Here is a 10,949-nt window from a genome sequence, read left to right as displayed (position 1 = left end):
TATCCCTTAATACATGGATGAAGACCCGTGTTAATTAATACATGGTGTTGGTCATGCTCATTCAACTCAGGTTACCAGGGTCACCAGCTCCGAGACCGTGTCAGCCAGATGGCTCCGCTCTGTTTCACTGCATGGGCAGCACCCCTTATACGTAACTGCCCAGTGAACTCACGCCTTCCACCAGAGTGTAGACAGTTCAGCCCAAACCTGCCATCAGCTCAAATGCAGTTGATGGTGAGTTAATCCCACTGTCTTTATAAACAAAAAAGAGCACATCAATTTTCATAATATCATTTTCCATTTCCAATATGAACATCTCAGTAGTCTTTAATCAAGTCGTAATTTCTGAGTTTATTCCAGTCTCAGGGGCCTCAGAACTGTGCTTCGGGGCAGAGGGAGAATGGCTGGGATAATGTGCTGGAGGACACAGGCAGCTCCAGCAGCAGACACGCTCTGGACACCCCTGGCTCCTTGAATCCCTCTCTTCCTACCTCTTCCTCTTCCCTAAAGATTGGGTTAGTGGCTGGGGTAACCTTCTGTTTCCCAATTTCCCTAGCAATATTTTATCAGGAGCTTCCTACTCATTTTACTAATTGCTAATTAACCAAGACCAATCCCTTAAGAATCCTTGACAATGTAAGTAAAAAAAATATTCTCACTTCCTCTTCTTGTGTGAAGCGTGGGACAAACGCCTGATGCCTTACTTCAATGTTGAGCTGAAGGCTATACATAAGAAATGTGTGTAACTCGGATGTCATGATGGGTTTAGAGTACTGAGAGAACAATTAAGAGTTCCTATTAAAAGTCCATGGCCTACTGAAAATTTCAGAACCTCTCTGTGGCATACAAAAGTGCTAACAATAGGGCTTCCCTGGTGGCGCAGTGGTTGAGAGTCCGCCTGCCGATGCAGGGGACACAGGTTCGTGCCCTGGTCCGGGAAGATCCCACATGCCGCGGAGCGGCTGGGCCCATGAGCCATGGCCGCTGAGCCTGCGCGTCCGGAGCCTGTGCTCCGCAACGGGAGAGGGCACAGCAGTGAGAGGCCTGCGTACCGCAAAAAAAAAAAAAAAAAAAAAAAAAAAAAAGGGCTAACAATAGCTGAATTAAAGGATACATACTATCTAACCACCAACTTTCAACAAATCATTGCAGAAATAAAGAACCACCAGTTAGGATACAAAACCTAAATAACCAAAACAGATATTCACCTAGTTTAGTTTGTTTACCGAGGAGCTCAGGGAATATTATTAAAATGTTACCATCTTTATGGGCTTTGGAAGGGGAAAAAAAGTTTTATGCAGTATACTCAAAATACCCAATCAACGGTAAACCTCAGTTCACTGGTAACATAAATGATGGTCATAAGTTATGAAATAAAAATTGAATCAAATTAAACCCCTGTGTCATGAAAGAAATGTTTTGGGGCAGAGCATAAGTGATCTAGGAATTAGATCAACAAAACCACATGGAATTCCATGATGTTGTTTAGGGTAGTAATCTGATTAAATTATATTGCTCCAAAGCAGGGAGGTGGGAAGGGAACTAATAGGGCAAACATATATTTTGTGAAAGGTACAATTCTAGGCATTTTACTGCTATCATCTAACTATATCATATCAACAAAGCTATGGGGTATGTATGATTATTTCTTTCTATTATTAGTTGCAGGTTGAACTTGGTAATGTGGAGGAAATCTACTTTATCCAAAATGATTTTTTTAATCAAGTTCCAGAAGACATCATCTACAGGGCAGTCACAGGGCACAGAACCAAAGGGCACTCTTTTGGCAAAGCCCTAAGGTGTTTTATAAGGTGAACACAAAACACAATATTTGCTTTCTGGATGACACAACAAATTTTTAAATCTCAAGTGAGTAGAAAGAAAATATGCTTATGAGTATTTTGTATTAATATTACCATATTAAATGATTTCTCAAATTTAAAAATAAAAAATGAATTACTGAATCTGATGGATACCATGACTGTCCTATGAAGAAATTAAAAAAGCAGATATCTGAATCTTCCTTGTACCAAAAATAAAGACAGAGAGGACAGTGTGTATGTCTTCCAGAAAAATGCCAGTCATCCTTTCCTTATAACCCTTAAAATACTGAAATCAGATAAATCAATGCATGCTTAGTCTACCTACATAGCCTTTACTAGTCTGAGACACAGAAAAATGTTTGGGTTAGAAACAACCCAAAAATGGAAGGCTTCTTGCTGTCAAGAAGCCTCCTATATCATTGAGTTTGTTAGCAAAACTAACCCAGGTTTTTCTTTTTTGTTTAGTCATTCTTTGGAGTGCAACCCAAGGGCTAGGACTATTGCTCCATCGATTACAAAGAAGTGAACCCATGGATCACTTAAGTCAGTTTATTATTATGGCCAAACCTTCTTGAAATACTTCAACAACTGTGATGTGTGCTTGGTCAAATCCAAATCTCTCACAGAAGAAAATATAATAGCAAAGGCTTCAGTTGTTTTATGCTAATGGTCTTCTTTCTAACCTAAAAAAAAAGAAAAGAGGAACCATTTCTATAACCACGGAATCTGTCAAGCAAACACCATGAACTTGAACTGCCAGGGAGAAGACATGATGAACTCCAGCTCAGAATCATATTGAATCAGGTTCAATTCAGGACATAAAATAAAATGAAAAGCCCAAACTAATTAGATTGTAATGAGCAGTTCATATGCCTCATGTCATTTTATCACATGCAGTAGGTGCTGTATCCCTACAGTGAATGACTTCAAGCAAGTCACCAGCTTGTACTGTGTTCAAGAATGCTAATCAGAAGGAAAAGGGTCTTTTTATGACATGCTTGAAGAAAACAAGATTGATTGTAGCTTCTTGATCATAGCAGTGCCTGTGGAATGGCTTTATCTCTGTTAAACTTCACTTGCGTTTCTGGAAAGCATGGAATGTCCTAATGAGACAGGCAGAAATAAAGGAGTTCATTAGTACAAAGCTGCTAAAGTTGAAATGTCATGTAAGAAGTTGGGAGCTGATATTCCGAAGAATATTGAGTCTGGGTCTGAAACTCAAATGTCAGTAACAGGTACCATTTTGGTTTCCTCAGACTCTTCTTTCCACATCTCAACTACCACATTAGTGGTTCAGCGAATTACAAATTCTGAGGCCCAGAAGGACTTTACTTATTTCATTAAATATCTCACAGCAAAAAAAAAAAAAATCTATAATTGTCATAAAGTCCCAAAGTGATTTTCATTGTATGGTACCATGGCCATGAGGGAACCAGATGAAACTAAATAAAGAGAAACTAACAAAAGTAATTCCATTATCTACCCTTCCCTTGCTCTGCTTTGTATCTCTGCCAACGACATTTCTTGGTCTCCTCTGCCAACTGGACTTTGATAACTTTGGCCTAGGGGAGGCACTGGCAGAATCCTGGGAGAAGAAAAAAGAGGAGTCAGAGTATTTTCTTCTGCTCTTATTTCCACCCTTTGCAATGATTCTATCTTCTCTGTGATTCTACTCCATTAGAGAAACTCTTACCTCAGTGCTCACAGCTCCAGTAGGAAAGTCCCCACCTGGGTTCTAGCTCCCCAACCGTGGTCCTCATCTCTAAGCTGTGGAAACAGTGCCTCCTCTTTGTGCCCTTCCCATCTAGGGGTAGTAGTAACTTCCTACTATTTCTGATTTCTAAATCATCTCACCACCCCCTTGCCAACACTTCCATCATCTATGCAACCAACTCCCTGTGTTAAATTGCCTCTGTTTGAAACACCTAGAATGTTTTTTGTTTTCCTGCCTGGACCATGATGAATAGAATCTTTTTTTATTTACAAAATTCCTTCTCAGAAATAGTATTTCTTTTGAAACTATCCTCATAAGAAAATAATCAAGGGAAGAATAAAGAGGAAATAAAATAACTACTGGAAGAAAAAGCATTACATGAAGCTCTATGACAATTCTCCCACAATACAGTTATTTATTTGCGCAATCTTTTGCAAGCTTCTTCTAAATGGTGGCAATTAGGAATCCTTGAACATTTGAATGTCTGCGCACTTCTAACCTTCTGCAAATATTCTCTAAATAATTTGTTTACATTCTATTTAACTGCCACTTAATTTGCTGCTAAAATTATGTTTTCTGTTCATATTCAACATTATATCTTTGGTATTTTTGATGCAACACATACTAAATTTCATTCACAGTGTCTTAGTAAAAAGAAATAATTGTGAAATAAATTTCAAGGTCAATAATGGAAGGGGACTAGATTTCATATGAGTTGTAAGATAGATTTTGGTTAAGAAAATAAAGACACTCTCCACACCCCCCATTTTTTGTAACCAGTCTTCTATCAGAAACTTAAGCCAACAAGAGAAGTCTTATTTGTGATTTAAAAAGAAGGGAACTGGGTAAATATTTAGCCTATCCCTAATTATCCTTTCTAATACTGAATATTTACATTTCCACATAGTTGGAATTTTCTCTCAGCGATTTGGCAAGTATAAGTTATCCTTGCCCTCCAGACTCCCAGGTTCTATAAGCAGAACATCAATAGTTCCATTTTTAAAAGGCTGCAGTTTTATTATTAACAATTAATACTGGTTTTAAACATGAATACTCTGACTTGCTGTAACTGCAGTTACTTTACATTTACATTAAATAATATTAATGCAGGAGGCCCTTCATTGCTCACTGATGCCAAAGTTATTATAGCCCCCAAAGCCTATTTTGAAATCCTCCCACCAAAATTCATTTAATACATCAGAAGTGCCCAACAGAGAACTATTGTGGCGAATTGCCCATGGTTTTTAAGTAGTGAAAATACAGGCATCTCATTTTTAATGTAGAAGGTTGGCCAGCCATCCATGGCTACCAGCAAACAATGACTGCTCTGACTCCATCTCGATAATAGCCTGGTCAGATCCAGGCTTAGCCTTACCTCTCTTCACTCCAGCATATTATGAATGTCCAGATAACATTTTGAATTTAAACCATGTCTTACAAAATCAACCTGAGGAGATAAACCTGATCCCCAGGGTTTTTCCCTGGAGCTAGAAAGATCCAAGAAAGATTAGAGCCACTCCCAATAAAAGCCTCAACTTCAAAGAAGCTGAGAGATTTAACTAACAATGGTGATGTCTTCCTACTGAAAAGGGGTGAGTGTTTTATGTTGCTAGGGCTGCCATAAGGATATGCCACAGACGGGGTGGCTTAAACAACAGAAATTTATTTTCACACAACTCTGGGAACTAGAAGTCCGAGATCAAGGTGACGGCAGGGTTGGTTTCTTCGGAGGCCTCCCTCCTTGGCTTGCAGATGGCCGCCTACTTGCTGTGCCCTCGCACTGTCTTTTCTCTGCGCAAGCTCACCCTTGGTCTCTCTGTGTTTCCAAATTTCCTCCTCCTATAAGGATGCCAGGTGGATTGGATGCAGGCCTGCCCTAACAATCCCATTTTTATTTAATTACCTCTTTAAAGTCTCTGTCTCCAAATCCAGTCACATTCTGAAATAATCAGGGTTACAGGTTCTACATATGAATTTGGGGGTAGTGGTGTGGGGAGACGGGATACAATTCAGCCCATAACAATGAGGCTGGAAGAATTTATCTTCTTTGACCCTGTACTCTCTTTTCTGAAAACTTTTCCTCCCTTGGTGTTTCACTCATCCAATATCTTTATTCTTAAAGATCCTTTACTCTTCAGTTCTAGCAAAACTCCTTAGAATAGGATGTGAAAACTCATGTCACACTATGATTTAAATGATAACTAAGTCTTGTGTATTAACTTTTTCAAGTATATTTGCTTTGAAATAGGGGTTGAGCATTAATTTAAAAGAATAAAATTGCGTTTGTGAAATTGCAGGCACCAGCAACCCAAACCAATGTAGTATTTTGTGTCTTTCCATAGTCTTTGCAATCACATCACATCTGGAGCCATCTCAGTCACCTGCTTGAAAAGTCAGCTTTGGTCCTTGTCCTACTACACTACCATCATTATCATTCAAGCCTACCTGACATTTTCTTTATTATGGTACATTCATTGAGTGCCAGTGGGATGCTACATCCAAGGAAGCTGCTAAAAGTTGGTAAGTAGTTCTTGAATACAAATCTCCAACCCAGAGCTGCTAGAAATTATGTTTATGATTCAATAAAGGGGTTTTTTTGAGTATTGCCTAAACTGTGCCCCAGCATGACCCAAGTGGACTAATCCTGCTAGGGGTACTATTTTGGGATATCATAACTCTAAGCTTCTGGTTATTTCTAGTCATTAAACATCCCATGGAACTTTTCATAACACTAAGAGTATTTAATTCCCAGCTTCTGGCCATATTCCAACTGGAAAAATTATGTTCTGCTTACTGTACCTAAATTCTCATGTGGAATTATGAGATATTCATTGTCTTATGATATCATCTACAGAATTAAATTGTAATCTATAGACTGTGCTGTATAGTTTGTAACATGGGAGAATGCAGGTGTTATATAAATCTATAAGTTGTATTACCAGTCAAACTCAATTCAGTCACTACATTTCTTCAGGGTCTTTGAAATAATGTGCATGTTAAAATGCAGTTGATAAGTGCTAAATTTTATGTTGTCTTAAACCACAGGGAGTAGAACCCAGGAGTTCACCATAAGAGACTCTTCTAACAACAGGAAAATAGAGCCTCTTTGCCTGAATTTCATTATTGTTCACGTTCTTGCTTGGGAATTCAGTTTCTACTCAGAAACACACAAAATGTTACAGGCAACTTGAAATCATTAGGTTCTTTTGATTATATGGGAAGTTAAGAAGAACAAAAGCCTGGTCTTCTAATACACCATACCCACATGAGTGAAGTTTCCAGTTTACAGTTAGAGGGGAAAAGAACACCAATTTTTCAAAGGTCTGGTCACCCAACATTCAAAAGATTAACAGAATTTTCTCAATGAGGAGTTTCTACAACCCAAAAGGCCTTAAATGGGCCAGGAGTAACCGCGGCTCTTGCCCGAGGGGGGTCTGGCAGGCATCTAGTGCCAAGGTCAAGGGATGGGATGGGGGACCAGAAACACTGGCACTGGGTGAGGGCACCAGTAGAGGACACTGAGAGGGAGACTGCTAGCTTTGGCCAGTCTCAGCTTCACAGACAAAAGGGACTCAACTTGCCCCCATATAACAGTAACGGGAGGTGCCGTGGAGCCAGGTGAGGGGCATTTGTTCTCATTACTGTTCAAGTGACCTGACATCTCGTGGGCAACATGGACAGATAACTAATCCTTTTAAGCTGGAGCAGAGGAAAATGTTCTTTGCAGAACATCTAGACTTATTCTCTGATTGTGATTCCTATTTAAATGACTTCAGGAGTTTCCTGTGTCCAACCAGCTGTCCCAGGTGAGGTCTGCATCTGCATGGTCCCACCAGGATGGAGCAGCCATCCCTATCCCGTCCCTGGAAGAGGGCCTCCAGAACAAAATGTAATCGTGTCTCTTTGGAACCCTTTTATAACTCTTACATCAAGAACACAGAACTCATATATCCAACCTGCATCCCTAGACCACATGTGGAGCCCTGATTCTCTTGATCCCTGTACAGAGACAATGGGAAACAGAAATCCTGGAGCCTCGAAATTTAGTTCATTTACAAATTTATTTTTCTCCTACTTAATTGTGTTTTATTACTCTCCAAATAACATTCTGACATGGCTAAACAGAACTCCAAATGGAATAGATCTCCAAATATTGATTGAACTGATTTCCTTCTGGTCAATAGGACAGTAAATAGCATGTCTCACCAATTCAAATGTGAGAGACTTGATCTAAACTAAGATAGTTTAGGAAAATCGAGTTACAAATCTTTAAAGAACCAGTATATATTTGGTATTTTATTGTACATTTAATTCCAAAAATTTTCACCCTTTCTCAAGAAAATATAACAAACTGGAAAACTATAAAAATGTATTTGGTGAAAGTCTAAGAGTTATATTCTCATTTAAGCTGTTTCCACTTTTTCCCCCCTCTTCAAATTTTGAAGCCCTGTCTTTAAAACTGTTACATACCCAGAAGGGTTGGCAGAATTAGGACTGGAAAAAAATAGGATATGATTTGTAAAATTATCTTCATATATTTGAATAAGGTATGCTTCCCCCTCTCAAACTTATTCTGTAAAATGGCTCTTATAGCAGTTGTTAACACCATAGCGTGAATATGAGGCAATGTGCTATCTCTCTCAGTAATATTTGCATTTTGGATCTCATTTCTAATTGTGGAATGAAATAATCTGTTCCAGATAAAAGAATTTTAAGTGTAAGCCCAGAAATTATTTTTGAGCTCTACTTGATCACCTTTTTTTGGTAGCTTGAAGGGAAGACTCACAGAAAGTAGTTTTTCTTGAGAGAATATTCTCTTCCTGCCAATTTTGCTTTACAAAACTACATTGTTTTACATTATGTATGTTAATCAATGCACTTGGAGACTGTAGGGAGCTGGAAGGACTTTAAAGTTTATCTAATCCAATCCCCTCATCCAACGACTTTAAAATAATAAATCTACAGCCATGTTTAAACTAATCTTTGATATAAACAACTCACTGTTTCATAATGGTCTTTCTCCAGATGAATCTACATCAAAGCCATGATTAGTAACTGTCTCTAGTGCATGTGTCTTTATATTTAGACATGTCCATTTGCACAAGCACAGAAACGTGGCTGGTGAGGTGATGCTATAGAACCACCCACATGGATTGTGTGCTGCAAGTTGTTTTCTCCAGGATGGTGATAGATGTAAGCAATGTGTGATCTCGAATCTCATCTCCTTATTGGCCAGTAGTAAACATGTGTGCAAGAGCAGTCCGGGGTCAGGGATGAAAATGTGACCCTTGAAAGAGAGAGGTCGACAGGCCACCTGGGGAAAAGCCCCTGATCGAGCTTCATTGGCATAGCGCTCTAACCAAGGGGCTCAACAGACACAGATACATACCAGTAGGCACACACCCATCTTAAGATGAAATCACTTAACCATCACTGGCTCACTTTTCAGCAAATGAATGTTAATGCATTATCAAGTTTCCAAGCAATTACTCAAATCATTAGAATGTGCTAGGTCTCTCTTTCTCTTTTACTAAAGAGTGTGTTGTTGACTGGTGTTGGGAATGACCCACCTAAGGAGGTGGAGTTTATTCTTATTATTCATAACAGACTTCACATAGGCCCTGGTGTATCTACAAGGCTTAACGCTCCAAAGCTAGAGATCACAAGTTACCCGTGACTTGATGGAATTTATTTATTTATTTTTATTTTTTATTTTTTTGCAGTACGCGGGTCTCTCACTGTTGTGGCCTCTCCCGCCGCGGAGCACAGGCTCCGGACGCACAGGCTCAGCGGCCATGGCTCACGGGCCCAGCCGCTCCGCGGCATGTGGGATCTTCCCAGACCGGGGCCCGAACCTGTGTCCCCTGCATCGGCAGGCGGACTCTCATCCACTGCGCCACCAGGGAAGCCCTGGAATTTATTTTTTTAATGACTGTATTTCATCTTAACTCATGTTGTCACGTGGAGCCATGACATCGCCTAAATGTAGTTAAGCCATAAACGGTACCATATTCTCCTGTTAAAATATTATGAGTATCTTACTAGGCTCCTGTAGCCTTTAATAAGAGGCAAAGAGAGAATCCAGATTTCTACATTTTCCATGATAGACATGAACTTAGCATGCTTTCAAGAAAAGACTACAATTGTATGATTATATAACAAAGGTAATTTTGTTCAGGATTTTGAATGAAGGAATTCAGAAAATAAAATGCAAACAATATAGAAATCTCTGAATCTTAAAGCGCTTGAAATCTACTTTAGAGCTTTATCTACTTTATTTTACATGTGTGGAATAAGAATACATCTCGAGGAAGTAAATGTAAGACCCTCCCCAACTCTTAGTTAGGACACTGATGTCCCAATCTTGTCATTGTTGTTTTCAATTACCGTGCATTTGCCCAAGAGGGACATATTAAGCAATATAGCACCAACATAGAAAGCAGATGCCCGTAGTTTGCCAGAAATCCAGAAGCCCACTGCCATCTCAGGAGGTCTGTTCCAAAGCAGCTCTGAACAGGGCACTGTGTCATTTGAAGCGGGTAGGACTGTTCCAAGACCTTCAGTAAAATTCAAGCCTGCAGAACAGTGACCCAGACCTTCACTGCAGTAGATCTTTCCAAAGGGAATCTAATGCCAACTAACCATTCTAGAGGATAATTCCTGTGCTCTAGATCCACTGTGCTCTGAGTCACCAGTGATAGCAGGAATCATAATGTAGAACTCCCTGATACCAGAGGGTCTAGAACACAACCTTACATGTAGTAAGTGCTTAACAAAATACGTTTATTTAAGAATATTGCATGTTTAACAACTTAGTTGACATTATCACCGTCTTCATTCACTTTTATTCCAACTGCACCAAGAGCCCAGCAGGAACTGATCTCTTGCTACTTAGATTCCTGAGTCTAGAAATTGAGTGAGTCATACAGCAAGCTTAGAAAGAGAATGCTGTTTGGACTATTTGGGCTAGTATGCAAAATCTAGCTAATGGTTCATTCAATCCATCCTCCATATAAACTGGGAGAAAGATAAATTCAAAAGGTATGAAAAAGATGGGACAGGGAAACAACAGCTTTTGAGGTCTCGAATTTATTTATATCAAAGCAGGTTCATTATTTATATCTATTTGATATAAGATTACTCTCCAGATCCAAAAGGAGTGACTTTTGGAGAAAACAGAACAATACAACCACACATTCATTCAGATAACTAAAATCTACGCAGAATATGTTGGTTAATTTGCCTGCCATGCCCAATTCTAGCTGAAATTGTCCTGTTCACAGTTCCCTGCATGGGAAATAGCCTTAGGCTGTTTTGTGCATAAGTTCGTCCACTGATACAACCAGTAACAGAGACCATTGGCCAAGAAGGAACCAATACATTTCTTTCTCCTAAATTATTTCTAGGAGATG

The 10,949-nt window shown here is 39.3% G+C and overlaps 1 long non-coding RNA gene across 1 annotated transcript in view; it reads left to right on the top strand.

Moving 5' to 3' along the window:
- LOC132597573 (uncharacterized) overlaps positions 1 to 6,051 on the top strand; it is a 12,903-nt gene extending 6,852 nt beyond the window's left edge. Inside the window, exon 3 of the long non-coding RNA XR_009564475.1 lies at positions 5,880 to 6,051. This is a non-coding gene — a long non-coding RNA (uncharacterized lncRNA). The remainder of the gene's footprint in view (positions 1 to 5,879) is intronic.
- Positions 6,052 to 10,949: the final 4,898 nt, after the last annotated feature.

This window comes from Globicephala melas, chromosome 7 (assembly GCF_963455315.2).
Source record: "Globicephala melas chromosome 7, mGloMel1.2, whole genome shotgun sequence".
Lineage (NCBI taxonomy): Eukaryota > Metazoa > Chordata > Mammalia > Artiodactyla > Delphinidae > Globicephala > Globicephala melas.
Note: the sequence above shows the minus strand (reverse complement) of the source record. Positions and strands in the feature narration are given on the sequence as shown.